General features: G+C 50.5%; 22 pseudogenes; all 22 read left to right on the top strand.

Annotated features, from left to right (window-relative positions):
• The first annotated feature begins 281 nt into the window (after positions 1 to 281).
• On the top strand, positions 282 to 401 carry LOC130352857 (5S ribosomal RNA; annotated as a pseudogene).
• Positions 402 to 4,262: 3,861 nt separating this feature from the next.
• On the top strand, positions 4,263 to 4,382 carry LOC130335640 (5S ribosomal RNA; annotated as a pseudogene).
• Positions 4,383 to 4,464: 82 nt separating this feature from the next.
• Positions 4,465 to 4,584, top strand: LOC130321831 (5S ribosomal RNA; annotated as a pseudogene).
• A 479-nt stretch (positions 4,585 to 5,063) lies between these two features.
• Positions 5,064 to 5,183, top strand: LOC130333453 (5S ribosomal RNA; annotated as a pseudogene).
• An 82-nt stretch (positions 5,184 to 5,265) lies between these two features.
• LOC130352591 (5S ribosomal RNA) lies at positions 5,266 to 5,385 on the top strand (annotated as a pseudogene).
• A 282-nt stretch (positions 5,386 to 5,667) lies between these two features.
• Positions 5,668 to 5,787, top strand: LOC130329954 (5S ribosomal RNA; annotated as a pseudogene).
• A 1,475-nt stretch (positions 5,788 to 7,262) lies between these two features.
• LOC130347562 (5S ribosomal RNA) lies at positions 7,263 to 7,382 on the top strand (annotated as a pseudogene).
• Positions 7,383 to 7,464: 82 nt separating this feature from the next.
• On the top strand, positions 7,465 to 7,584 carry LOC130327427 (5S ribosomal RNA; annotated as a pseudogene).
• A 676-nt stretch (positions 7,585 to 8,260) lies between these two features.
• Positions 8,261 to 8,380, top strand: LOC130331651 (5S ribosomal RNA; annotated as a pseudogene).
• An 82-nt stretch (positions 8,381 to 8,462) lies between these two features.
• On the top strand, positions 8,463 to 8,582 carry LOC130352157 (5S ribosomal RNA; annotated as a pseudogene).
• A 1,873-nt stretch (positions 8,583 to 10,455) lies between these two features.
• On the top strand, positions 10,456 to 10,575 carry LOC130325769 (5S ribosomal RNA; annotated as a pseudogene).
• Positions 10,576 to 12,046: 1,471 nt separating this feature from the next.
• Positions 12,047 to 12,166, top strand: LOC130352800 (5S ribosomal RNA; annotated as a pseudogene).
• Positions 12,167 to 15,818: 3,652 nt separating this feature from the next.
• On the top strand, positions 15,819 to 15,938 carry LOC130329768 (5S ribosomal RNA; annotated as a pseudogene).
• A 290-nt stretch (positions 15,939 to 16,228) lies between these two features.
• On the top strand, positions 16,229 to 16,348 carry LOC130353033 (5S ribosomal RNA; annotated as a pseudogene).
• An 82-nt stretch (positions 16,349 to 16,430) lies between these two features.
• LOC130336037 (5S ribosomal RNA) lies at positions 16,431 to 16,550 on the top strand (annotated as a pseudogene).
• Positions 16,551 to 16,822: 272 nt separating this feature from the next.
• LOC130316454 (5S ribosomal RNA) lies at positions 16,823 to 16,942 on the top strand (annotated as a pseudogene).
• A 2,833-nt stretch (positions 16,943 to 19,775) lies between these two features.
• On the top strand, positions 19,776 to 19,895 carry LOC130335334 (5S ribosomal RNA; annotated as a pseudogene).
• A 284-nt stretch (positions 19,896 to 20,179) lies between these two features.
• On the top strand, positions 20,180 to 20,299 carry LOC130313238 (5S ribosomal RNA; annotated as a pseudogene).
• A 2,642-nt stretch (positions 20,300 to 22,941) lies between these two features.
• LOC130335456 (5S ribosomal RNA) lies at positions 22,942 to 23,061 on the top strand (annotated as a pseudogene).
• Positions 23,062 to 23,345: 284 nt separating this feature from the next.
• On the top strand, positions 23,346 to 23,465 carry LOC130313249 (5S ribosomal RNA; annotated as a pseudogene).
• Positions 23,466 to 24,149: 684 nt separating this feature from the next.
• Positions 24,150 to 24,269, top strand: LOC130346790 (5S ribosomal RNA; annotated as a pseudogene).
• A 1,050-nt stretch (positions 24,270 to 25,319) lies between these two features.
• Positions 25,320 to 25,439, top strand: LOC130318796 (5S ribosomal RNA; annotated as a pseudogene).
• The last annotated feature ends 2,202 nt before the right edge of the window (positions 25,440 to 27,641 follow it).

Here is a 27,641-nt window from a genome sequence, read left to right on the forward strand (position 1 = left end):
TGATATTTTGCTCTGTTGCCGCCTTCCGCTCCGATTCCGAAAAGGATTTATTGATGCTTAAATCCACAGTATACAGGGTGTGAAAATGGCTACGGCCTTCCTAAGCTGAATGCGCCTGTTCTCGTCAGATCGCAGACTGCTACCCAGCTTCGGGCCTGGTAAGTACCAGCATGGGAGACTGGCTGGAATCCCGGCTGCCGTTGACATTTTGCTATGTTTCTGCTCCGATTCCGAAAATTATTTATTGATGCTTAAATCCACAGTATACAAAGTGGGAAGCTGTCAACGGCCATCCTAAGCTGAACGCGCCTGCTCTCGTCAGATCGCAGACTGCTACCCAGCTTAGGGCCCGGTAAGTATCAGCATGGGAGACTGGCTGGGAATCCCAGGTGTTGTTGACAATTTGCTCTGTAGCCGCCTTCTGCTTCGATTCCGAAAAGGATTTATTGATGCTTAAATCCACAGTATACAGGGTGTGAAGCCGTCTACGGCTATCCTAAGCTGAATGTGCCTGTTCTTGTCAGATCGCAGACTGCTGCCCGGCAAGTACGGGCATGGGAGACTGGCTGGCAATCCAAGGAACTATTGACATTTTGCTCTGTTGCCGCCTTCCTCTCCGATTCCGAAAAGGATTTATTGATGCTTAAATGCACAGTATAAAAAGCATGAAGCTGTCAATGGCCATCCTAAGCTGAACGCGCCTGCTCTCGTCAGATCGCAGACTGCTACCCAGCTTAGGGCGCGGTAAGTACTGGCATGGGAGACTGGCTGGGAATCCCAGGTGCCGTTGACATTTTGCTCTATTGCTGCCCTCCGCTCCGATTCCGAAAATAATTTATTGATGCTTAAATCCACAGTATACAAGGTGTGAAGCTGTCGACGGCCATCCTAAGCTTAACGCGCCTGCTCTCGTCAGATCGCAGACTGGTACAGATCTTAGGTCCCGGTAAGTACCGGCATGGGACACTGGCTGGGAATCCCGGCTGCCGTTGACATTTTGCTCTGTTGCCGCCTTACGCTCCGATTCCGAAAAGGATTTATTGATGCTTAAATCCACAGTATACAGGGTGTGAAGATGTCTACGGCCATCCTAAGCTGAATGCGCCTGTTCTCGTCAGATCGCAGACTGCTTCCCAGCTTCGGGCCTGGTAAGTACCAGCATGGGAGACTGGCTGGGAAACCCGGGTGCAGTTGACATTTTGCTCTGTTTCTGCTCCGATTCCGAAAATTATTTATTGATGCTTAAATCCACAGTATACAAAGTGTGAAGCTGTCAACGGCCATCCTAAGCTTAACGCGCCTGCTCTCGTCAGATCGCAGACTGGTACAGATCTCAGGGCCCGGTAGGTACCGGCATGGGACACTGGCTGGGAATCCCGGGTGCAGTTGACATTTTGCTCTGTTGCCGCCTTCCGCTCCGATTCGGAAAATTATTTATTGATGCTTAAATGCACAGTATAAAGGGCATGAAGCTGTCAACAGCCATCCTAAGCTGAACGCGCCTGCTCTCGTCAGATCGCAGACTGCTACCCAGCTTAGTCCCGGTAAGTACCAGCATGGGAGACTGGCTGGGAATCCCAGGTGTTGTTGACATTTTGCTCTGTAGCCGTCTTCCGCTGCGATTCCGAAAAGGATTTATTGGTGCTTAAATCCACAGTATACAGGGTGTGAAGCCGTCTACGGCTATCCTAAGCTGAATGTGCCTGTTCTTGTCAGGTCGCAGACTGCTGCCCGGCAAGTACGGGCATGGGAGACTGGCTGGCAATTCAAGGTGCTATTGACATTTTGCTCTGTTGCCGCCTTCCTCTCCGATTCCGAAAAGGATTTATTGATGCTTAAATGCACAATATACAAGGCGTGAAGATGTCAACGGCCATCCTAAGCTGAACGCGCCTGCTCTCGTCAGATCGCAGACTGCTACCCAGCTTAGGGCCCGGTAAGTACTGGCATGGGAGACTGGCTGGGAATCCTGGGTGCTGTTGAAATTTTGCTCTATTGCTGCCTTCCGCTCCGATTCCGAAAAGAATTTATTGATGCTTAAATCCACAGTATACAAGGTGTGAAGCTGTCGACGGCCATCCTAAGCTTAACTCGCCTGCTCTCGTCAGATCGCAGACTGGTACAGATTTTAGGGCCCGTTAAGTACCGGCATGAGACACTGGCTGGGAATCCCGGCTGCCGTTGACATTTTGCTCTGTTGCCGCCTTCCGTTCCGATTCCGAAAAGGATTTATTGATGCTTAAATGCACAGTATAAAGGGCGAGATGCTGTCAACGGCCATCCTAAGCTGAACGCGCCTGGTCTCGTCAGATCGCAGACTGCTACCCAACTTAGGGCCCGGTAAGTACTGGCAGGGGAGACTGGCTGGGAATCCCAGGTGCCGTTGACATTTTGCTCTATTGCTGCCCTCCGCTTCGATTCCGAAAATAATTTATTGATGCTTAAATCCACAGTATACAAGGTGTGAAGCTGTCGACGGCCATCCTAAGCTTAACGCGCCTGCTCTCGTCAGATCGCAGACTGGTACAGATCTTAGGGCCCGGTAAGTACCGGCATGGGACACTGGCTGGGAATCCCGGCTGCCGTTGACATTTTGCTCTGTTGCCGCCTTACGCTCCGATTCCGAAAAGGATTTATTGATGCTTAAATCCACAGTATACAGGGTGTGAAGATGTCTACGGCCATCCTAAGCTGAATGCGCCTGTTCTCGTCAGATCGCAGACTGCTTCCCAGCTTCGGGTCTGGTAAGTACCAGCATGGGAGACTGGCTGGGAATCCCGGGTGCAGTTGACATTTTGCTCTGTTTCTGCTCCGATTCCGAAAATTATTTATTGATGCTTAAATCCACAGTATACAAAGTGTGAAGCTGTCAACGGCCATCCTAAGCTGAACGCGCCTCCTCTCGTCAGATCGCAGACTGCTACCCAGCTTAGGGCCCGTTAAGTACCAGCATGGAAGACTGGCTGGGAATCCCAGGTGGTGTTCACTTTTTGCTCTGTAGCCGCCTTTCGCTTCGATTCCGAAAATGATTTATTGATGCTTAAATCCACAGTATACAGGGTGTGAAGCCGTCTACGGCTATCCTAAGCTGAATGTGCCTGTTCTTGTCAGATCGCAGACTGCTGCCTGGCAAGTACTGGCATGGGAGACTGGCTGGCAATCCAAGGTGCTATTGACATTTTGCTCTGTTGCCGCCTTCCTCTCCGATTCCGAAAAGGATTTATTGATGCTTAAATGCACAGTATAAAAAGCATAAAGCTGTCAATGGCCATCGTAAGCTGAACGCGCCTGCTCTCGTCAGATCGCAGACTGCTACCCAGCTTAGGGCCCGGTAAGTACTGGCAGGGGAGACTGGCTGGGAATCCCAGGTGCCGTTGACATTTTGCTCTATTGCTGCCTGCCGCTCCGATTCCGAAAATAATTTATTGATGCTTAAATCCACAGAATACAAGGTGTGAAGCTGTCGACGGCCATCCTAAGCTTAACGCGCCAGCTCTCGTCAGATCGCAGACTGGTACAAATCTTAGGGCCCGGTAAGTACCGGCATGGGACACTGGCTGGGAATCCCGGCTGCCGTTGACATTTTGCTCTGTTGCCGCCTTCCGTTCCGATTCTGAAAAGGATTTATTGATGCTTAAATGCACAGTATACAGGGTGTGAAGATGTCTACGGCCATCCTAAGCTGAATGCGCCTGTTCTCGTCAGATCGCAGACTGCTTCCCAGCTTCGGGCCTGGTAAGTACCAGCATGGGAGACTGGCTGGGAATCCCGGGTGCAGTTGACATTTTGCTCTGTTTCTGCTCCGATTCCGAAAATTATTTATTGATGCTTAAATCCACAGTATACAAAGTGTGAAGCTGTCAACGGCCATCCTAAGCTGAACGCGCCTGCTCTCGTCAGATCGCAGACTGCTACCCAGCTTAGGGCCCGTTAAGTACCAGCAAGGGAGACTGGCTGGGAATCCCAGGTGTCATTGACATTTTGCTCTGTTGCCGCCTTACGCTCCGATTCCGAAAAGGATTTATTGATGCTTAAATCCACAGTATACAGGGTGTGAAGATGTCTACGGCCATCCTAAGCTGAATGCGCCTTTTCTCGTCAGATCGCAGACTGGTACAGATCTTAGGGCCCGGTAAGTACCGGCATGGGACACTGGCTGGGAATCCCGGCTGCCGTTGACATTTTGCTCTGTTGCCGCCTTCCGTTCCGATTCCGAAAGGATTTATTGATGCTTAAATGCACAGTATAAAGGGCGAGAAGCTGTCAACGGCCATCCTAAGCTGAACGCGCCTGCTCTCGTCAGATCGCAGACTGCTACCCAGCTTAGGGCCCGGTAAGTACCAGCATGGGAGACTGGCTGGGAATCCGGGCTGCCGTTGACATTTTGCTCTGTAGCCGCCTTCCGTTTCGATTCCGAAAAGGATTTATTGATGCTTAAATGCACAGTGTACAAAATGTGAAGCTGTCAACGGCCATCCTAAGCTGAACGCGCCTGCTCTCATCAGATCGCAGACTGCTACCCAGCTTAGGGCCTGGTAAGTACCAGCATGGGAGACTGGCTGGGAATCCCAGGTGCAGTTGACATTTTAATCTGTTGCCGCCTTCCATTCCGATTCTGAAAAGGATTTATTGATGCTTAAATGCACAGTATACAGGGTGTGAAGATGTCTACGGCCATCCTAAGCTAAATGCGCCTGTTCTCGTCAGATCGCAGACTGCTTCCCAGCTTCGGGCCTGGTAAGTACCAGCATGGGAGACTGGCTGGGAATCCCGGGTGCAGTTGACATTTTGCTCTGTTTCTGCTCCGATTCCGAAAATTATTTATTGATGCTTAAATCCACAGTATACAAAGTGTGAAGCTGTCAACGGCCATCCTAAGCTGAACGCGCCTGCTCTCGTCAGATCACAGACTGCTACCCAGCTTAGGGCCCGTTAAGTACCAGCATGGGAGACTGGCTGGAAATCCCAGGTGTCGTTGACATTTTGCTCTGTTGCCGCCTTCCGTTCCGATTCCGCAAAGGATTTATTGATGCTTAAATGCACAGTATAAAGGGCGAGAAGCTGTCAACGGCCATCCTAAGCTGAACGCGCCTGCTCTCGTCAGATCGCAGACTGCTACCCAGCTTAGGGCCCGGTAAGTACCAGCATGGGAGACTGGCTGGGAATCCCGGCTGCCGTTGACATTTTGCTCTGTTGCCGCCTTCCGTTTCTATTCCGAAAAGGATTTATTGATGCTTAAATGCACAGTATACAAAATGTGAAGCTGTCAACGGCCATCCTAAGCTGAACGCGCCTGCTCTCGTCAGATCGCAGACTGCTACCCAGCTTAGGGCCCGGTAAGTACCAGCATGGGAGACTGGCTGGGAATCCCGGGTGCAGTTGACATTTTGCTCTGTTGCCGCCTTCCGCTCCGATTCGGAAAATTATTTATTGATGCTTAAATGCACAGTATAAAGGGCGTGAAGCTGTCAACGACCATTCTAAGCTGAACGCGCCTGCTCTCGTCAGATCACAGACTGCTACCCAGCTTAGGCCCGGTAAGTACCAGCATGGGAGACTGGCTGGGAATCCCGGCTGCCGTTGACATTTTGCTCTGTTGCCGTCTTCCGTTCCGCTCCGCAAAGGATTTATTGATGCTTAAATGCACAGTATAAAGGGCGAGAAGCTGTCAACGGCCATCCTAAGCTGAACGCGCCTGCTCTCGTCAGATCGCAGACTGCTACCCAGCTTAGGGCCCGGTAAGTACCAGCATGGGAGACTGACTGGGAATCCCGGCTGCCGTTGACATTTTGCTCTGTTGCCGCCTTCCGTTTCTATTCCGAAAAGGATTTATTGATGCTTAAATGCACAGTATACAAAATGTGAAGCTGTCAACGGCCATCCTAAGCTGAACGCGCCTGCTCTCGTCAGATCGCAGACTGCTACCCAGCTTAGGGCCCGGTGAGTACCAGCATGGGAGACTGGCTGGGAATCCCGGGTGCAGTTGACATTTTGCTCTGTTGCCGCCTTCCGCTCCGATTCGGAAAATTATTTATTGATGCTTAAATGCACAGTATAAACGGCGTGAACCTGTCAACGACCATCCTAAGCTGAACGCGCCTGCTCTCGTCAGATCACAGACTGCTACCCAGCTTAGGCCCGGTAAGTACCAGCATGGGAGACTGGCTGGGAATCCCAGGTGTTGTTGACATTTTGCTCTGTAGCCGCCTTCCGCTCCGATTCCGAAAAGGATTTATTGATGCTTAAATCCACAGTATACAGGGTGTGAAGCCGTCTACGGCTATCCTAAGGTGAATGCGCCTGCCCTCGTCAGATCGCAGACTGCTACCCAGCTTAGGGCCCGTTAAGTACCAGCATGGGAGACTGGCTGGGAATCTCAGGTGTTGTTGACATTTTGCTCTATTGCTGCCTTACGCTCCGATTCCGAAAAGAATTTATTGATGCTTAAATCCACAGTATACAAGGTGTGAAGCTGTCGACGGCCATCCTAAGCTTAACGCGCCTGCTCTCGTCAGATCGCAGACTGGTACAGATCTTAGGGCCCGGTAAGTACCGGCATGAGACACTGGCTGGGAATCCCAGGTGTCGTTGACATTCTGTTCTGTTGCGGCCTTCCGCTCCGATTCCGAAAAGGATTTATTGATGCTTAAATCCACAGTATACAGGGTGTGAAGATGTCTATGGCCATCCTAAGCTGAATGCGCCTGTTCTCGTCAGATCGCAGACTGCTACCCAGCTTCGGGCCTGGTAAGTACCAGCATGGGAGACTGGCTGGGAATCCCGGCTGCCGTTGACATTTTGCTCCGATTCCGAAAATTATTTATTGATGCTTAAATCCACAGTATACACAGTATACAAAGTGTGAAGCTGTCAACGGCCATCCTAAGCTGAACGCGCCTGCTCTCGTCAGATCGCAGACTGCAACCCAGCTTAGGGCCCGTTAAGTACCAGCATGGGAGACTGGCTGGGAATCCCGGGTGCAGTTGACATTTTAATCTGTTGCCACCTTCCGCTCCGATTCGGAAAAGGATTTATTGATGCTTAAATCCACAATATACAGGGTGTGAAGCTGTCAACGGCCATCCTAAGCCTAAACGTGCCTGCTCTCCTCAGATCGCAGACTGCTGCCCGGCAGTTACCGGCATGGGAGACTGGCTGGCAATCCAAGGTGCTATTGACATTTTGCTCTGTTGCCGCCTTCCTCTCCGATTCCGAAAAGGATTTATTGATGCTTAAATGCACGGTATAAAAAGCATGAAGCTGTCAATGGCCATCCTAAGCTGAACGCGCCTGCTCTCGTCAGATCGCAGACTGCTACCCAGCTTAGGGCCCGGTAAGTACTGGCATGGGAGACTGGCTGGGAATCCCGGGTGCCGTCGACATTTTGCTCTATTTCTGCCTTCAGCTCCGATTCCGAAAATAATTTATTGATGCTTAAATCCATAGTATAAAGGGCGAGAAGCTATCAACGGCCATCCTAAGCTGAACGCACCTGCTCTCGTCAGATCGCAGACTGCTACCCAGCTTAGGGCCCGGTAAGTACCAGCATGGGAGACTGGCTGGGAATCCCAGGTGTTGTTGACATTTTGCTCTGTAGCCGCCTTCCGCTTCGATTCCGAAAAGGATTTATTGATGCTTAAATCCACAGTATACAGGGTGTGAAGCCGTCTACGGCTATCCTAAGCTGAATGTGCCTGTTCTTGTCAGATCGCAGACTGCTGCCAGGAAAGTACAGGCATGGGAGACTGGCTGGCAATCCAAGGAACTATTGACATTTTGCTCTGTTGCCGCCTTCCTCTCCGATTCCGAAAAGGATTTATTGATGCTTAAATGCACAGTATAAAAAGCATGAAGCTGTCAATGGCCATCCTAAGCTGAACGTGCCTGCTCTCGTCAGATTGCAAACTGCTACCCAGTTTAGGGCCTGGTAAGTACTGGCATGGGAGACTGGCTGGGAATCCCAGGTGCCGTTGACACTTTGCTCTATTGCTGCCCTCCGCTCCGATTCCGAAAATAATTTATTGATGCTTAAATTCACAGTATACAAGGTGTGAAGCTGTCGATGGCCATCCTAAGCTTAACGCGCCTGCTCTCGTCAGATCGCAGACTGGTACAGATCTTAGGGCCCGGTAAGTACCGGCATGGGACACTGGCTGGGAATCCCGTCTGCTGTTGACATTTTGCTCTGTTGCCGCCTTACGTTCCGATTCCGAAAAGGATTTATTGATGCTTAAATGCACAGTATAAAGGGCGTGAAGCTGTCAAAGGCCATCCTAAGCTGAACGCGCCTGCTCTCGTCAGATCGCAGACTGCTACCCAGCTTAGGGCCTGGTAAGTACCAGCATGGGAGACCGGCTGGGAATCCCGGGTGCATTTGACATTTTAATCTGTTGCCGCCTTCCGCTCGGATTCGGAAAAGGATTTATTGATGCTTAAATGCACAGTATAAAGGGCGTGAAGCTGTCAACGGCCATCCTAAGCTGAACGCGCCTGCTCTCGTCAGATCGCAGACTGCTACCCAGCTTAGGGCCTGGTAAGTACCAGCATGGGAGACTGGCTGGGAATCCCAGGTGTCGTTGACATTTTGCTCTGTTGCCGCCTTACGCTGCTATTCCGAAAAAGATTTAGTGATGCTTAAATCCACAGAATACAGGGTGTGAAGATGTCTACGGCCATCCTAAGCTGAATGCGCCTGTTCTCGTCAGATCGCAGACTGCTACCCAGCTTCTGGCCTGGTAAGTACCAGCATGGGAGACTGGCTGGGAATCCCGGGTGCAGTTGACATTCTGCTCCGATTCCGAAAATTATTTATTGATGCTTAAATCCACAGTATACAAAGTGTGAAGCTGTCAACGGCCATCCTAAGCTGAACGCGCTTGTTCTCGTCAGATCGCAGACTGCTACCCAGCTTGGAGCCTGGTAAGTACCAGCATGGGAGACTGGCTGGGAATCCCGGGTGCAGTCGACATTTTAATCTGTTGCCGCCTTCCCCTCCGATTCGGAAAAGGATTTATTGATGCTTAAATCCACAATATACAGGGTGTGAAGCTGTCAACGGCCATCCTAAGCCTGAACGTGCCTGCTCTCCTCAGATCGCAGACTGCTGCCCAGCTTCGGGCCTGGTAAGTACCAGCATGGGAGACTGGCTGGGAATCCCGGGTGCAGTTGACATTTTGCTCTGTTTCTGCTCCGATTCCGAAAATTATTTATTGATGCTTAAATCCACAGTATACAAATTGTGAAGCTGTCAACGGCCATCCTAAGCTGAACGAGCCTGCTCTCTTCAGATCGCAGACTGCTACCCAGTTTAGGGCCTGGTAAGTACCAGCATGGGAGACTGGCTGGGAATCCCGGGTGCAGTTGACATTTTAATCTGTTGCCGCCTTCCGCTCCTATTCGGAAAAAGGATTTATTGATGCTTAAATCCACAATACACAGGGTGTGAAGCTGTCAACGGCCATCCTAAGCCTGAACGTGCCTGCTCTCGTCAGATCGCAGACTGCTACCCAGCTTAGGGCCTGGTAAGTACCAGCATGGGAGACTGGCTGGGAATCCCGGGTGCAGTTGACATTTTAATCTGTTGCCGCCTTCCGCTCCTATTCGGAAAAAGGATTTATTGATGCTTAAATGCACAGTATAAAGGGCGTGAAGCTGTTAACGGCCATCCTAAGCTGAACGCGCCTGCTCTCGTCAGATCGCAGACTGCTACCCAGCTTAGGGCCCGGTAAGTACCCGCATGGGAGACTGGCTGGGAATCTCAGGTGTTGTTGACATTTTGCTCTGTAGCTCTGTAGACATTTTGCTCCGATTCCGAAAAGGATTTATTGATGCTTAAATCCACAATATACAGGGTGTGAAGCCGTCTACGGCTATCCTAAGCTGAATGCGCCTGTTCTTGTCAGATCGCAGACTGCTGCCCGGCAAGTACGGGCATGGGAGACTGGCTGGCAATCCAAGGTGCTATTGACATTTTGATCTGTTGCCGCCTTCCTCTCCGATTAAAAAAAATATTTATTGATGCTTAAATCCACAGTTTACAAAGAGTGAAGATGTCAACGGCCATCCTAAGCTGAACGCGCCTGTTCTCGTCAGATCGCAGACTGCTACCCAGCTTAGGGCCCGATAAGTACTGGCATGGGAGACTGGCTGGGAATCCCGTGTGCCGTTGATATTTTGCTCTATTGCTGCCTTACGCTCCGATTCCGAAAAGAATTTATTGATGCTTAAATCCACAGTATACAAGGTGTGAAGCTGTCGACGGCCATCCTAAGCTTAACGCGCCTGCTCTCGTCAGATCACAGACTGGTACAGATCTTAGGGCCCGGTAAGTACCGGCATAGGACACTGGCTGGGAATCCCGGCTGCCGTTGACATTTTGCACTGTTGCCGCCTTCCGTTCCAATTCCGAAAAGGATTTATTGATGCCTAAATGCACAGTATAAAGGGCGAGAAGCTGTCAACGGCCATCCTAAGCTGAACGCGCCTGCTCTCGTCAGATCGCAGACTGCTACCCAGCTTAGGGCCCGGTAAGTACCAGCATGGGAGACTGGCTGGGAGTCCCAGGTGTCGTTGACATTTTGCTCTGTTGCCGCCTTCCGCTCCGATTCCGAAAAGGATTTATTGATGCTTAAATCCACAGTATACAGGGTGTGAAGATGTCTACGGCCATCCTAAGCTGAATGCGCCTGTTCTCGTCAGATCGCAGACTGCTACCCAGCTTCGGGCCTGGTAAGTACCACCATGGGAGACTGGCTGGGAATCCCGGGTGCAGTTGACATTTTGCTCTGTTTCTCCTCCGATTCCGAATTTTTTTTATTGATGCTTAAATCCACAGTAAACAAAGTGTGAAGCTGTAAACGGCCATTCTAAGCTGAACGCGCCTGCTCTCGTCAGATCGCAGACTGCTACCCAGCTTAAGGCCTGGTAAGTACCAGCATGGGAGACTGGCTGGGAATCCCGGGTGCAGTTGACATTTTAATCTGTTGCCGCCTTCCGCTCCGATTCGGAAAAGGATTTATTGGTGCTTAAATCCACAATATACAGGGTGTGAAGCTGTCAACGGCCATCCTAAGCCTGAACGTGCCTGCTCTCCTCAGATCGCAGACTGTTGCCCGGCAGTTACCGGCATGGGAGACTGGCTAGCAATCCAAGGTGCCATTGACATTTTGCTCCGTTGCCGCCTTACTCTCCGATTAATAAAAATATTTATTGATGCTTAAATCCACAATATACAAGGCGTGAAGCTGTCAACGGCCATCCTAAGCTGAACGCGCCTGCTCTCGTCAGATCGCAGACTGCTACCCAGCTTAGGGCCTGGTAAGTACCAGCATGGGAGACTGGCTGGGAATCCCGGGTTCAGTTGACATTTTAATCTGTTGCCGCCTTCCGCTCCGATTCGGAAAATGATTTATTGATGCTTAAATCCACAACATACAGGGTGTGAAGCTGTCAACGGCCATCCTAAGCCTGAACGTGCCTGCTCTCCTCAGATCGCAGACTGCTGCCCGGCAGTTACCGGCATGGGAGACTGGCTGGCAATCCAAGGTGCCATTGACATTTTGCTCTGTTGCCGCCTTCCTCTCCGATTAAAAAAATATTTATTGATGTTTAAATCCACAATATACAATGCGTGAAGTTGTCAACGGCCATCCTAAGCTGAACGCGCCTGCTTTCGTCAGATCGCAGACTGCTACCCAGCTTAGGGCCCAGTAAGTACCGGCATGGGAGACTGGCAGGGAATCCCGGGTGCAGTTGACATTTTGCTCTGTTGCCGCCTTCCGCTCCGATTCCGAAAAGAATTTATTGATGCTTAAATCCACAGTATACAAGGTGTGAAGCTGTAGACGGCCATCCTAAGCTTAACGCGCCTGCTCTCGTCAGATCGCAGCCTTATACAGATCTTAGGGCCCGGTAAGTACCGGCATGGGACACTGGCTGGGAATCCCGGCTGCCGTTGACATTTTGCTCTGTTGCCGCCTTCCGTTCCGTTCCGATTCCGAAAAGGATTTATTGATGCTTAAATGCACAGTATACAAAGTGTGAAGCTGTCAACGGCCATCCTAAGCTGAACGCGCCTGCTCTCGTTAGATCGCAGACTGCTACTCAGCTTAGGGCCTGGTAAGTACCAGCATGGGAGACTGGCTGGGAATCCCGGGTGCAGTTGACATTTTATTCTGTTGCCGCCTTCCGCTCCGATTCGGAAAAGGATTTATTGATGCTTAAATGCACAGTATAAAGGGCATGAAGCTGTTAATGGCCATCCTAAGCTGAACGCGCCTGCTCTCGTCAGATCGCAGACTGCTACCCAGCTTAGGGCCCGGTAAGTACCAGCATGGGAGACTGGCTGGGAATCTCAGGTGTTGTTGACATTTTTCTCTGTAGCTCTGTAGACATTTTGCTCCGATTCCGAAAAGGATTTATTGATGCTTAAATCCACAATATACAGGGTGTGAAGCCGTCTACGGCTATTTTAAGCTGAATGCGCCTGTTCTTGTCAGATCGCAGACTGCTGCCCGGCAAGTACGGGCATGGGAGACTGGCTGGCAATCCAAGGTGCTATTGACATTTTGATCTGTTGCCGCCTTACTCTCCGATTAAAAAAAATATTTATTGATGCTTAAATCCACAGTATACAAGGTGTGAAGATGTCAACGGCCATCCTAAGCTGAACACGCCTGCTCTCGTCAGATCACAGACTGCTACCCAGCTTAGGGCCCGGTAAGTAACGGCATGGGAGACTGGCTGGGAATCCCGGGTGCAGTTGAAATTTTAATCTGTTGCCGCCTTCTGCTCCGATTCGGAAAAGGATTTATTGATGCTTAAATCCACAATACACAGGGTGTGAAGCTGTCAACGGCCATCCTAAGCCTGAACGTGCCTGCTCTCCTCAGATCGCAGACTGCTGCCCAGCAGTTACCGGCATGGGAGACTGGCTGGCAATCCAAGGTGCCATTGACATTTTGCTCTGTTACCGCCTTCCACTTCGATTAATAAAAATATTTATTGATGCCTAAATCCACAATATACAAGGCATGTAGATGTCAACGGCCATCCTAAGCTGAACGCGCCTGCTCTCGTCAGATCGCAGACTACTACCCAGCTTAGGGCCCAGTAAGTACCGGCATGGGAGACTGGCTGGGAATCCCGGGTGCAGTTGACATTATGCTCTGTTGCCGCCTTCCGTTCCGATTCCGAAAAGGATTTATTGATGCTTAAATGCACAGTATAAAAAGCATGAAGCTGTCAATGGCCATCCTAAGCTGAACTCGCCTGCTCTCGTCAGATCGCAGACTGCTACCCAGCTTAGGGCCCAGTAAGTACCGGCATGGGAGACTGGCTGGGAATCCCGGGTGCAGATGACATTTTGCTCTGTTGCCGCCTTCCGTTCCGATTCCGAAAAGGATTTATTGATGCTTAAATGCACAGTATAAAAATCATGAAGCTGTCAATGGCCATCCTAAGCTGAACGCGCCTGCTCTCGTCAGATCGCAGACTGCTACGCAGCTTAGGGCCCAGTAAGTACCGGCATGGGAGACTGGCTGGGAATCCCGGGTGCAGTTGACATTATGCTCTGTTGCCGCCTTCCGTTCCGATTTCGAAAAGGATTTATTGATGCTTAAATCCACAATATACAGGGTGTGACGCTGTCAACGGCCATCCTAAGCCTGAACGTGCCTGCTCTCTTCAGATCGCAGACTGCTGCCCGGCAGTTACCGTCATGAGAGACTGGCTGGCAATCCAAGGTGCCATTGACATTTTGCTCTATTGCCGCCTTCCTTTCCGATTAAAAAAATATTTATTGATGCTTAAATCCACAATATACAAGGTGTGAAGATGTCAACGGCCATCCTAAGCTGAACGCGCCTGCTCTCGTCAGATCGCAGACTGCTACCCAGCTTAGGGCCCAGTAAGTACCCGCATGGCAGACTGGCTGGGAATCCCGGGTGCAGTTGACATTTTGCTCTGTTGCCGCCTTCCGCTCCGATTCCGAAAAGAATTTATTGATGCTTAAATCCACAGTATACAAGGTGTGAAGCTGTCGACGGCCATCCTAAGCTTAACGCGCCTGCTCTCGTCAGATCGCAGACTGGTACAGATCTTAGGGCCCGGTAAGTACCGGCATGGGACACTGGCTGGGAATCCCGGCTGCCGTTGACATTTTGCTCTGTTGCCGCCTTCCGTTCCGTTCCGATTCCGAAAAGGATTTATTGATGCTTAAATGCACAGTATACAAAGTGTGAAGCTGTCAACGGCCATCCTAAGCTGAACGCGCCTGCTCTTGTTAGATCGCAGACTGCTGCCGGCAAGTACGGGCATGGGAGACTGGCTGGCAATCCAAGGTGCTATTGACATTTTGATCTGTTGCCGCCTTACTCTCCGATTAAAAAAAATATTTATTGATGCTTAAATCCACAGTATACAAGGCGTGAAGATGTCAACGGCCATCCTAAGCTGAACGCGCCTGCTCTCGTCAGATCGCAGACTGCTACCCAGCTTAGGGCCCGGTAAGTAACGGCATGGGAGACTGGCTGGGAATCCCGGGTGCAGTTGAAATTTTAATCTGTTGCCGCCTTCTGCTCCGATTCGGAAAAGGATTTATTGATGCTTAAATCCACAATACACAGGGTGTGAAGCTGTCAACGGCCATCCTAAGCCTGAACGTGCCTGCTCTCCTCAGATCGCAGACTGCTGCCCAGCAGTTACCGGCATGGGAGACTGGCTGGCAATCCAAGGTGCCATTGACATTTTGCTCTGTTGCCGCCTTCCACTTCGATTAATAAAAATATTTATTGATGCTTAAATGCACAGTATAAAAAGCATGAAGCTGTCAATGGCCATCCTAAGCTGAACTCGCCTGCTCTCGTCAGATCGCAGACTGCTACCCAGCTTAGGGCCCAGTAAGTACCGGCATGGGAGACTGGCTGGGAATCCCGGGTGCAGATGACATTTTGCTCTGTTGCCGCCTTCCGTTCCGATTCCGAAAAGGATTTATTGATGCTTAAATGCACAGTATAAAAATCATGAAGCTGTCAATGGCCATCCTAAGCTGAACGCGCCTGCTCTCGTCAGATCGCAGACTGCTACCCAGCTTAGGGCCCAGTAAGTACCGGCATGGGAGACTGGCTGGGAATCCCGGGTGCAGTTGACATTATGCTCTGTTGCCGCCTTCCGTTCCGATTTCGAAAAGGATTTATTGATGCTTAAATCCACAATATACAGGGTGTGACGCTGTCAACGGCCATCCTAAGCCTGAACGTGCCTGCTCTCCTCAGATCGCAGACTGCTGCCCGGCAGTTACCGTCATGAGAGACTGGCTGGCAATCCAAGGTGCCATTGACATTTTGCTCTATTGCCGCCTTCCTTTCCGATTAAAAAAATATTTATTGATGCTTAAATCCACAATATACAAGGTGTGAAGATGTCAACGGCCATCCTAAGCTGAACGCGCCTGCTCTCGTCAGATCGCAGACTGCTACCCAGCTTAGGGCCCAATAAGTACCGGCATGGGAGACTGGCTGGGAATCCCGGGTGCAGTTGACATTTTGCTTTGTTGCCGCCTTCCTTTCCGATTCCGAAAAGGATTTATTGATGCTTAAATGCACAGTATAAAAAGCATGAAGCTGTCAATGGCCATCCTAAGCTGAACGCGCCTGCTCTCATCAGATCACAGACTGCTACCCAGCTTAGGGCCCGGTAAGTACTGGCATGGGAGACTGGCTGGGAATCCCGGTTGACATTTTGCTCTATTGCTGCCTTCCGTTCCGATTCCGAAAAGGATTTATTGATGCTTAAATGCACAGTATACAAAGTGTGAAGCTGTCAACGGCCATCCTAAGCTGAACGCGCCTGCTCTCGTCAGATCGCAGACTGCTACCCAGCTTAGGGCCTGGTAAGTACCAGCATGGGAGACTGGCTGGGAATCCCAGGTGCAGTTGACATTTTAATCTGTTGCCGCCTTCCGCTCCGATTCGGAAAAGGATTTATTGATGCTTAAATGCACAGTATAAAGGGCGTGAAGCTGTTAACGGACATCCTAAGCTGAACGCGCCTGCTCTCGTCAGATCGCAGACTGCTACCCAGCTTAGGGCCCGGTAAGTACCAGCATGGGAGACTGGCTGGGAATCTCAGGTGTTGTTGACATTTTGCTCTGTAGCTCTGTAGACATTTTGCTCCGATTCCGAAAAGGATTTAATGATGCTTAAATCCACAATATACAAGGCGTGAAGATGTCAACGGCCATCCTAAGCTGAACGCGCCTGCTCTCGTCAGATCGCAGACTGCTACCCAGCTTAGGGCCCGGTAAGTACCGGCATGGGAGACTGGCTGGGAATCCCGGGTGCAGTTGACATTTTGCTCTGTTGCCACCTTCCGCTCCGATTCAGAAAATGATTTATTGATGCTTAAATGCACAGTATAAAGGGCGTGAAGCTGTCAACGGCCATCCTAAGCTGAACGTGCCTGCTCTCGTCAGATCGCAGACTGCTACTCAGCTTAGGGCCCGGTAAGTACCAGCATGGGAGACTGGCTGGGAATCCCAGGTGTTGTTGACATTTTGCTCTGTAGCCGCCTTCCGCTCCGATTCCGAAAAGGATTTATTGATGCTTAAATCCACAGTATACAGGGTGTGAAGCCGTCTGCGGCTATCCTAAGCTGAATGTGCCTGTTCTTGTCAGATCGCAGACTGCTGCCCGGCAAGTACGGGCATGGGAGACTGGCTGGCAATCCAAGGTGCTATTGACATTTTGCTCTGTTGCCGCCTTCCTCTCCGATTCCGAATAGGATTTATTGATGCTTAAATGCACAGTATAAAAAGCATGAAGCTGTCAATGGCCATCCTAAGCTGAACGCGCCTGCTCTCGTCAGATCGCAGACTGCTACCCAGCTTAGGGCCCGGTAAGTACTGGCATGGGAGACTGGCTGGGAATCCCGGGTGCCATTGACATTTTGCTCTATTGCTGCCTTCCGCTCCGATTCCGAAAATAATTTATTGATGCTTAAATCCACAGTATACAAGGTGTGAAGCTGTCGACGGCCATCCTAAGCTTAACGCGCCTGCTCTCGTCAGATCGCAGACTGGTACAGATCTTAGGGCCCGGTAAGTACCGGCATGAGACACTGGCTGGGAATCCCAGGTGTCGTTTACATTCTGTTCTGTTGCGGCCTTCCGCTCCGATTCCGAAAATGATTTATTGATGCTTAAATCCACAGTATACAGGGTGTGAAGATGTCTATGGCCATCCTAAGCTGAATGCGCCTGTTCTCGTCAGATCGCAGACTGCTACCCAACTTCGGGCCTGGTAAGTACCAGCATGGGAGACTGGCTGGGAATCCCGGCTGCCGTTGACATTTTGCTCCGATTCCGAAAATTATTTATTGATGCTTAAATCCACAGTATACAAAGTGTGAAGCTGTCAACGGCCATCCTAAGCTGAACGCGCCTGCTCTCGTCAGATCGCAGACTGCAACCCAGCTTAGGGCCCGGTAAGTACCAGCATGGGAGACTGGCTGGGAATCCCGGGTGCAGTTGACATTTTAATCTGTTGCCACCTTCTGCTCCGATTCGGAAAAGGATTTATTGATACTTAAATCCACAATATACAGGGTGTGAAGCTGTCAACGGCCATCCTAAGCCTAAACGTGCCTGCTCTCCTCAGATCGCAGACTGCTGCCCGGCAGTTACCGGCATGGGAGACTGACTGGCAATCCAAGGTGCCATTGACATTTTGCTCTGTTGCCGCCTTCCTCTCCGATTAATAAAAATATTTATTGATGCTTAAATCCACAATATACAAGGCATGAAGATGTCAACGGCCATCCTAAGCTGAACTCGCCTGCTCTCGTCAGATTGCAGACTGCTACCCAGCTTAGGGCCCGGTAAGTACCAGCATGGGAGACTGGCTGGGAATCCCAGGTGTTGTTGACATTTTGCTCTGTAGCCGCCTTCCGCTCCGATTCCGAAAAGGATTTATTGATGCTTAAATGCACAGTATAAAGGGCGTGAAGCTGTCAACGGCCATCCTAAGCTGAATGCGCCTGTTCTCGTCAGATCGCAGACTGCTACCCAGCTTCGGGCCTGGTAAGTACCAGCATGGGAGACTGGCTGGGAATCCCGGGTGCAGTTGACATTCTGCTCCGATTCCGAAAATTATTTATTGATGCTTAAATCCACAGTATACAAAGTGTGAAGCTGTCAACGGCCATCCTAAGCTGAACGCGCCTGCTCTCGTCAGATCGCAGACTGCTACCCAGCTTGGAGCCTGGTAAGTACCAGCATGGGAGACTGGCTGGGAATCCCGGGTGCAGTTGACATTTTAATCTGTTGCCGCCTTCCCCTCCGATTCGGAAAAGGATTTATTGATGCTTAAATCCACAGTATACAAAGTGTGAAGCTGTCAACGGCCATCCTAAGCCTGAACGTGCCTGCTCTCCTCAGATCGCAGACTGCTGCCCGGCAGTTACTGGCATGGGAGACTGGCTGGCAATCCAAGGTGCCATTGACATTTTGCTCTGTTGCCGCCTTCCTCTCCGATTAAAAAAATATTTATTGATGCTTAAATCCACAATATACAAGGCGTGAAGATGTCAACGGCCATCCTAAGCTGAACGCGCCTGCTCTCGTCAGATCGCAGACTGCTACCCAGCTTAGGGCACAGTAAGTGCCGGCATGGGAGACTGGCTGGGAATCCCGGGTGCAGTTGACATTTTGCTCTGTTGCCGCCTTCCGTTCCGATTCCGAAAAGGATTTATTGATGCTTAAATGCACAGTATACAAAGTGTGAAGCTGTCAACGGCCATCCTAAGCTGAACGCGCCTGCTATTGTCAGATCGCAGACTGCTACCCAGCTTAGGGCCCGGTAAGTACCAGCATGGGAGACTGGCTGGGAATCTCAGTTGTTGTTGACATTTTGCTCTGTAGCTCTGTAGACATTTTGCTCCGATTCCGAAAAGGATTTATTGATGCTTAAATCCACAATATACAGGGTGTGAAGCCGTCTACGGCTATCCTAAGCTGAATGCGCCTGTTCTTGTCAGATCGCAGACTGCTGCCCGGCAAGTACTGGAATGGGAGACTGGCTGGAAATCACCGGTGCCGTTGACATTTTGCTCTATTGCTGCCTTCCGCTCATATTAAAAAAAATATTTATTGATGCTTAAATCCACAGTATACAAGGCATGAAGATGTCAACGGCCATCCTAAGCTGAACGCGCCTGCTCTCGTCAGATCGCAGACTGCTACCCAGCTTAGGGCCCGGTAAGTACCAGCATGGGAGACTGGCTGGCAATCCCGGGTGCCGTTGATATTTTGCTCTATTGCTGCCTTCGGCTCCGATTCCGAAAAGAATTTATTGATGCTTAAATCCACAGTATACAAGGTGTGAAGCTGTCGACGGCCATCCTAAGCTTAACGCGCCTGCTCTCGTCAGATTGCAGACTGCTACCCAGCTTAGGGCCCGGTAAGTACCAGCATGGGAGACTGGCTGGGAATCCCAGGTGTTGTTGACATTTTGCTCTTTAACCGCCTTCCGCTTCGATTCCAAAAAGGATTTATTGATGCTTAAATCCACAGTATACAGGGTGTGAAGCCTTCTACGGCTATCCTAAGCTGAATGTGCCTGTTCTTGTCAGATCGCAGACTGCTGCCCGGCAAGTACGGGCATGGAAGACTGGCTGGCAATCCAAGGTGCTATTGACATTTTGCTCTGTTGCCGCCTTCCTCTCCGATTCCGAAAAGGATTTATTGATGCTTAAATGCACAGTATAAAAAGCATGAAGCTGTCAATGGCCATCCTAAGCTGAACGCGCCTGCTCTCGTCAGATCGCAGACTGCTACCCAGCTTAGGGCCCGGTAAGTACTGGCATGGGAGACTGGCTGGGAATCCCAGGTGCCGTTGACATTTTGCTCTATTGCTGCCTTCCGCTCCGATTCCGAAAATAATTTATTGATGCTTAAATCCACAGTATACAAGGTGTGAAGCTTTTGACGGCCATCCTAAGCTTAACGCGCCTGCTCTCGTCAGATCGCAGACTGGTACAGATCTTAGGGCCCGGTAAGTACCGGCATGGGACACTGGCTGGGAATCCCGGCTGCCGTTGACATTTTGCTCTGTTGCCGCCTTCCGTTCCGATTCCGAAAAGGATTTATTGATGCTTAAATGCACAGTATAATGGGCGAGAAGCTGTCAACGGCCATCCTAAGCTGAACGCGCCTGCTCTCGTCAGATCGCAGACTGCTACCCAGCTTAGGGCCCGGTAAGTACCAGCATGGGAGACTGGCTGGGAATCCCAGGTGTCGTTGACATTTTGCTCTGTTGCCGCCTTCCGCTCCGATTCCGAAAAGGATTTATTGTTGCTTAAATCCACAGTATACAGGGTGTGAAGATGTCTACGGCCATCCTAAGCTGAATGCACCTGTTCTCGTCAAATCGCAGACTGCTACCCAGCTTCGGGCCTGGTAAGTACCAGCATGGGAGACTGGCTGGGAATCCCGGGTGCAGTTGACATTTTGCTCTGTTTCTGCTCCGATTCCGAAAATTATTTATTGATGCTTAAATCCACAGTATACAAATTGTGAAGCTGTCAACGGCCATCCTAAGCTGAACGCGCCTGCTCTCGTCAGATCGCAGACTGCAACCCAGCTTAGGGCCCGGTAAGTACCAGCATGGGAGACTGGCTGGGAATCCCGGGTGCAGTTGACATTTTAATCTGTTGCCACCTTCTGCTCCGATTCGGAAAAGGATTTATTGATACTTAAATCCACAATATACAGGGTGTGAAGCTGTCAACGGCCATCCTAAGCCTAAACGTGCCTGCTCTCCTCAGATCGCAGACTGCTGCCCGGCAGTTACCGGCATGGGAGACTGACTGGCAATCCAAGGTGCCATTGACATTTTGCTCTGTTGCCGCCTTCCTCTCCGATTAATAAAAATATTTATTGATGCTTAAATCCACAATATACAAGGCATGAAGATGTCAACGGCCATCCTAAGCTGAACTCGCCTGCTCTCGTCAGATTGCAGACTGCTACCCAGCTTAGGGCCCGGTAAGTACCAGCATGGGAGACTGGCTGGGAATCCCAGGTGTTGTTGACATTTTGCTCTGTAGCCGCCTTCCGCTCCGATTCCGAAAAGGATTTATTGATGCTTAAATGCACAGTATAAAGGGCGTGAAGCTGTCAACGGCCATCCTAAGCTGAATGCGCCTGTTCTCGTCAGATCGCAGACTGCTACCCAGCTTCGGGCCTGGTAAGTACCAGCATGGGAGACTGGCTGGGAATCCCGGGTGCAGTTGACATTCTGCTCCGATTCCGAAAATTATTTATTGATGCTTAAATCCACAGTATACAAAGTGTGAAGCTGTCAACGGCCATCCTAAGCTGAACGCGCCTGCTCTCGTCAGATCGCAGACTGCTACCCAGCTTGGAGCCTGGTAAGTACCAGCATGGGAGACTGGCTGGGAATCCCGGGTGCAGTTGACATTTTAATCTGTTGCCGCCTTCCCCTCCGATTCGGAAAAGGATTTATTGATGCTTAAATCCACAGTATACAAAGTGTGAAGCTGTCAACGGCCATCCTAAGCCTGAACGTGCCTGCTCTCCTCAGATCGCAGACTGCTGCCCGGCAGTTACTGGCATGGGAGACTGGCTGGCAATCCAAGGTGCCATTGACATTTTGCTCTGTTGCCGCCTTCCTCTCCGATTAAAAAAATATTTATTGATGCTTAAATCCACAATATACAAGGCGTGAAGATGTCAACGGCCATCCTAAGCTGAACGCGCCTGCTCTCGTCAGATCGCAGACTGCTACCCAGCTTAGGGCACAGTAAGTGCCGGCATGGGAGACTGGCTGGGAATCCCGGGTGCAGTTGACATTTTGCTCTGTTGCCGCCTTCCGTTCCGATTCCGAAAAGGATTTATTGATGCTTAAATGCACAGTATACAAAGTGTGAAGCTGTCAACGGCCATCCTAAGCTGAACGCGCCTGCTATTGTCAGATCGCAGACTGCTACCCAGCTTAGGGCCCGGTAAGTACCAGCATGGGAGACTGGCTGGGAATCTCAGTTGTTGTTGACATTTTGCTCTGTAGCTCTGTAGACATTTTGCTCCGATTCCGAAAAGGATTTATTGATGCTTAAATCCACAATATACAGGGTGTGAAGCCGTCTACGGCTATCCTAAGCTGAATGCGCCTGTTCTTGTCAGATCGCAGACTGCTGCCCGGCAAGTACTGGAATGGGAGACTGGCTGGAAATCACCGGTGCCGTTGACATTTTGCTCTATTGCTGCCTTCCGCTCATATTAAAAAAAATATTTATTGATGCTTAAATCCACAGTATACAAGGCATGAAGATGTCAACGGCCATCCTAAGCTGAACGCGCCTGCTCTCGTCAGATCGCAGACTGCTACCCAGCTTAGGGCCCGGTAAGTACCAGCATGGGAGACTGGCTGGCAATCCCGGGTGCCGTTGATATTTTGCTCTATTGCTGCCTTCGGCTCCGATTCCGAAAAGAATTTATTGATGCTTAAATCCACAGTATACAAGGTGTGAAGCTGTCGACGGCCATCCTAAGCTTAACGCGCCTGCTCTCGTCAGATTGCAGACTGCTACCCAGCTTAGGGCCCGGTAAGTACCAGCATGGGAGACTGGCTGGGAATCCCAGGTGTTGTTGACATTTTGCTCTTTAACCGCCTTCCGCTTCGATTCCAAAAAGGATTTATTGATGCTTAAATCCACAGTATACAGGGTGTGAAGCCTTCTACGGCTATCCTAAGCTGAATGTGCCTGTTCTTGTCAGATCGCAGACTGCTGCCCGGCAAGTACGGGCATGGAAGACTGGCTGGCAATCCAAGGTGCTATTGACATTTTGCTCTGTTGCCGCCTTCCTCTCCGATTCCGAAAAGGATTTATTGATGCTTAAATGCACAGTATAAAAAGCATGAAGCTGTCAATGGCCATCCTAAGCTGAACGCGCCTGCTCTCGTCAGATCGCAGACTGCTACCCAGCTTAGGGCCCGGTAAGTACTGGCATGGGAGACTGGCTGGGAATCCCAGGTGCCGTTGACATTTTGCTCTATTGCTGCCTTCCGCTCCGATTCCGAAAATAATTTATTGATGCTTAAATCCACAGTATACAAGGTGTGAAGCTTTTGACGGCCATCCTAAGCTTAACGCGCCTGCTCTCGTCAGATCGCAGACTGGTACAGATCTTAGGGCCCGGTAAGTACCGGCATGGGACACTGGCTGGGAATCCCGGCTGCCGTTGACATTTTGCTCTGTTGCCGCCTTCCGTTCCGATTCCGAAAAGGATTTATTGATGCTTAAATGCACAGTATAATGGGCGAGAAGCTGTCAACGGCCATCCTAAGCTGAACGCGCCTGCTCTCGTCAGATCGCAGACTGCTACCCAGCTTAGGGCCCGGTAAGTACCAGCATGGGAGACTGGCTGGGAATCCCAGGTGTCGTTGACATTTTGCTCTGTTGCCGCCTTCCGCTCCGATTCCGAAAAGGATTTATTGTTGCTTAAATCCACAGTATACAGGGTGTGAAGATGTCTACGGCCATCCTAAGCTGAATGCACCTGTTCTCGTCAAATCGCAGACTGCTACCCAGCTTCGGGCCTGGTAAGTACCAGCATGGGAGACTGGCTGGGAATCCCGGGTGCAGTTGACATTTTGCTCTGTTTCTGCTCCGATTCCGAAAATTATTTATTGATGCTTAAATCCACAGTATACAAATTGTGAAGCTGTCAACGGCCATCCTAAGCTGAACGCGCCTGCTCTCTTCAGATCGCAGACTGCTACCCAGCTTAGGGCCTGGTAAGTACCAGCATGGGAGACTGGCTGGGAATCCCGGGTGCAGTTGACATTTTAATCTGTTGCCGCCTTCCGCTCCTATTCGGAAAAAGGATTTATTGATGCTTAAATCCACAATACACAGGGTGTGAAGCTGTCAACGGCCATCCTAAGCCTGAACGTGCCTGCTCTTGTCAGATCACAGACTGCTACTCAGCTTAGGGCCTGGTAAGTACCAGCATGGGAGACTGGCTGGGAATCCCGGGTGCAGTTGACATTTTAATCTGTTGCCGCCTTCCGCTCCTATTCGGAAAAAGGATTTATTGATGCTTAAATCCACAATACACAGGGCGTGAAGCTGTTAACGGCCATCCTAAGCTGAACGCGCCTGCTCTCATCAGATCGCAGACTGCTACCCAGCTTAGGGCCCGGTAAGTACCAGCATGGGAGACTGGCTGGGAATCTCAGGTGTTGTTGACATTTTGCTCTGTAGCTCTGTAGACATTTTGCTCCGATTCCGAAAAGGATTTATTGATGCTTAAATCCACAATATACAGGGTGTGAAGCCGTCTACGGCTATCCTAAGCTGAATGCGCCTGTTCTTGTCAGATCGCAGACTGCTGCCCGGCAAGTACGGGCATGGGAGACTGGCTGGCAATCCAAGGTGCTATTGACATTTTGATCTGTTGCCGCCTTCCTCTCCGATTAAAAAAAATATTTATTGATGCTTAAATCCACAGTATACAAGGCGTGAAGATGTCAACGGCCATCCTAAGCTGAACGTGCCTGCTCTCGTCAGATCGCAGACTGCTACCCAGCTTAGGGCCCGGTAAGTACTGGCACGGGAGACTGGCTGGGAATCCCGGGTGCTGTTGACATTTTGCTCTATTGCTGCCTTCCGCTCCGATTCCGAAAAGAATTTATTGATGCTTAAATCCACAGTATACAAGGTGTGAAGCTGTCGACGGCCATCCTAAGCTTAACGCGCCTGCTCTCGTCAGATCGCAGACTGTTACAGATCTTAGGGCCCGGTAAGTACTGGCTGGGAATCCCGGCTGCCGTTGACATTTTGCTCTGTTGCAGCCTTCCGAAAAGGATTTATTGATGCTTAAATGCACAGTATAAAGGGCAAGAAGCTGTCAACGGCCATCCTAAGCTGAACGCGCCTGCTCTCGTCAGATCGCAGACTGCTACCCAGCTTAGGGCCTGGTATGTACCAGCATGGGAGACTGGCTGGGAATCCCTGGTGCAGTTGACATTTTAATCTGTTGCCGCCTTCCGCTCCGATTCCGAAAAGGATTTATTGATGCTTAAATCCACAATATACAGGGTGTGAAGCCGTCTACGGCTATCCTAAGCTGAATGCGCCTGTTCTTGTCAAATCGCAGACTGCTGCCCGGCAAGTACGGGCAGGGGAGACTGGCTTGCAATCCAAGGTGCTATTGACATTTTGCTCTGTTGCCGCCTTCCTCTCCGATTAAAAAAAATATTTATTGATGCTTAAATCCACAGTATACAAGGCGTGAAGATGTCAACGGCCATCCTAAGCTGAACGCGCCTGCTCTCGTCAGATCGCAGACTGCTACCCAGCTTAGGGCCCGGTAAGTACTGGCATGGGAGACTGGCTGGGAATCCCGGGTGCCGTTGACATTTTGCTCTATTGCTGCCTTCTGCTCCGATTCCAAAAATAATTTATTGATGCTTAAATCCACAGTATACAAGGTGTGAAGCTGTCGACGGCCATTCTAAGCTTAACGCGCCTGCTCTCGTCAGATCGCAGACTGTTACAGATCTTAGGGCCCGGTAAGTACCGGCATGGGACACTGGCTGGGAATCCCGGCTGCCGTTGACATTTTGCTCTGTTGCCGCCTTCCGTTCCGTTCCGATTCCGAAAAGGATTTATTGATGTTTAAATGCACAGTATAAAGGGCGAGAAGCTGTCAACGGCCATCCTAAGCTGAACGCGCCTGCTCTCGTCAGATCGCAGACTGCTACCCAGCTTAGGGCCCGGTAACTACCAGCATGGGAGACTGGCTGGGAATCCCGGGTGTCGTTGACATTTTGCTCTGTTGCCGCCTTACGCTCCGATTCCGAAAAGGATTTATTGATGCTTAAATCCACAGTATACAGGGTGTGAAGATGTCTACGGCCATCCTAAGCTGAATGCGCCTGTTCTCGTCAGATCGCAGACTGCTACCCAGCTTCGGGCCTGGTAAGTACCAGCATGGGAGACTGGCTGGGAATCCCGAGTGCAGTTGACATTTTGCTCCGATTCCGAAAATTATTTATTGATGCTTAAATCCTCAGTTTACAAAGTGTGAAGCTGTCAACGGCCATCCTAAGCTGAACGCGCCTGCTCTTGTCAGATCGCAGACTGCTACCCAGTATAGGGCCTGGTAAGTACCAGCATGGGAGACTGGCTGGGAATCCCGGGTGCAGTTGACATTTTAATCTGTTGCCGCCTTCCGCTCCGATTCGGAAAAGGATTTATTGATGCTTAAATCCACAATATACAGGGTGTGAAGTTGTCAACGGCCATCCTAAGCCTGAACGTGTCTGCTCTCCTCAGATCGCAGACTGCTGCCCGACAGATACCGGCATGGGAGACTGGCTGGCAATCCAAGGTGCCATTGACATTTTGCTCTGTTGCCGCCTTCCTCTCCGATTATTAAAAATATTTATTGATGCTTAAATCCACAATATACAAGGCGTGAAGATGTCAACGGCCATCCTAAGCTGAACACGCCTGCTCTCGTCAGATCACAGACTGCTACCCAGCTTAGGGCCCGGTAAGTAACGGCATGGGAGACTGGCTGGGAATCCCGGGTGCAGTTGAAATTTTAATCTGTTGCCGCCTTCTGCTCCGATTCGGAAAAGGATTTATTGATGCTTAAATCCACAATACACAGGGTGTGAAGCTGTCAACGGCCATCCTAAGCCTGAACGTGCCTGCTCTCCTCAGATCGCAGACTGCTGCCCAGCAGTTACCGGCATGGGAGACTGGCTGGCAATCCAAGGTGCCATTGACATTTTGCTCTGTTACCGCCTTCCACTTCGATTAATAAAAATATTTATTGATGCCTAAATCCACAATATACAAGGCATGTAGATGTCAACGGCCATCCTAAGCTGAACGCGCCTGCTCTCGTCAGATCGCAGACTACTACCCAGCTTAGGGCCCAGTAAGTACCGGCATGGGAGACTGGCTGGGAATCCCGGGTGCAGTTGACATTATGCTCTGTTGCCGCCTTCCGTTCCGATTCCGAAAAGGATTTATTGATGCTTAAATGCACAGTATAAAAAGCATGAAGCTGTCAATGGCCATCCTAAGCTGAACTCGCCTGCTCTCGTCAGATCGCAGACTGCTACCCAGCTTAGGGCCCAGTAAGTACCGGCATGGGAGACTGGCTGGGAATCCCGGGTGCAGATGACATTTTGCTCTGTTGCCGCCTTCCGTTCCGATTCCGAAAAGGATTTATTGATGCTTAAATGCACAGTATAAAAATCATGAAGCTGTCAATGGCCATCCTAAGCTGAACGCGCCTGCTCTCGTCAGATCGCAGACTGCTACGCAGCTTAGGGCCCAGTAAGTACCGGCATGGGAGACTGGCTGGGAATCCCGGGTGCAGTTGACATTATGCTCTGTTGCCGCCTTCCGTTCCGATTTCGAAAAGGATTTATTGATGCTTAAATCCACAATATACAGGGTGTGACGCTGTCAACGGCCATCCTAAGCCTGAACGTGCCTGCTCTCTTCAGATCGCAGACTGCTGCCCGGCAGTTACCGTCATGAGAGACTGGCTGGCAATCCAAGGTGCCATTGACATTTTGCTCTATTGCCGCCTTCCTTTC

This window comes from Hyla sarda, chromosome 1, assembly GCF_029499605.1.
Source record: "Hyla sarda isolate aHylSar1 chromosome 1, aHylSar1.hap1, whole genome shotgun sequence".
Classification (NCBI taxonomy): Eukaryota; Metazoa; Chordata; class Amphibia; order Anura; family Hylidae; genus Hyla; species Hyla sarda.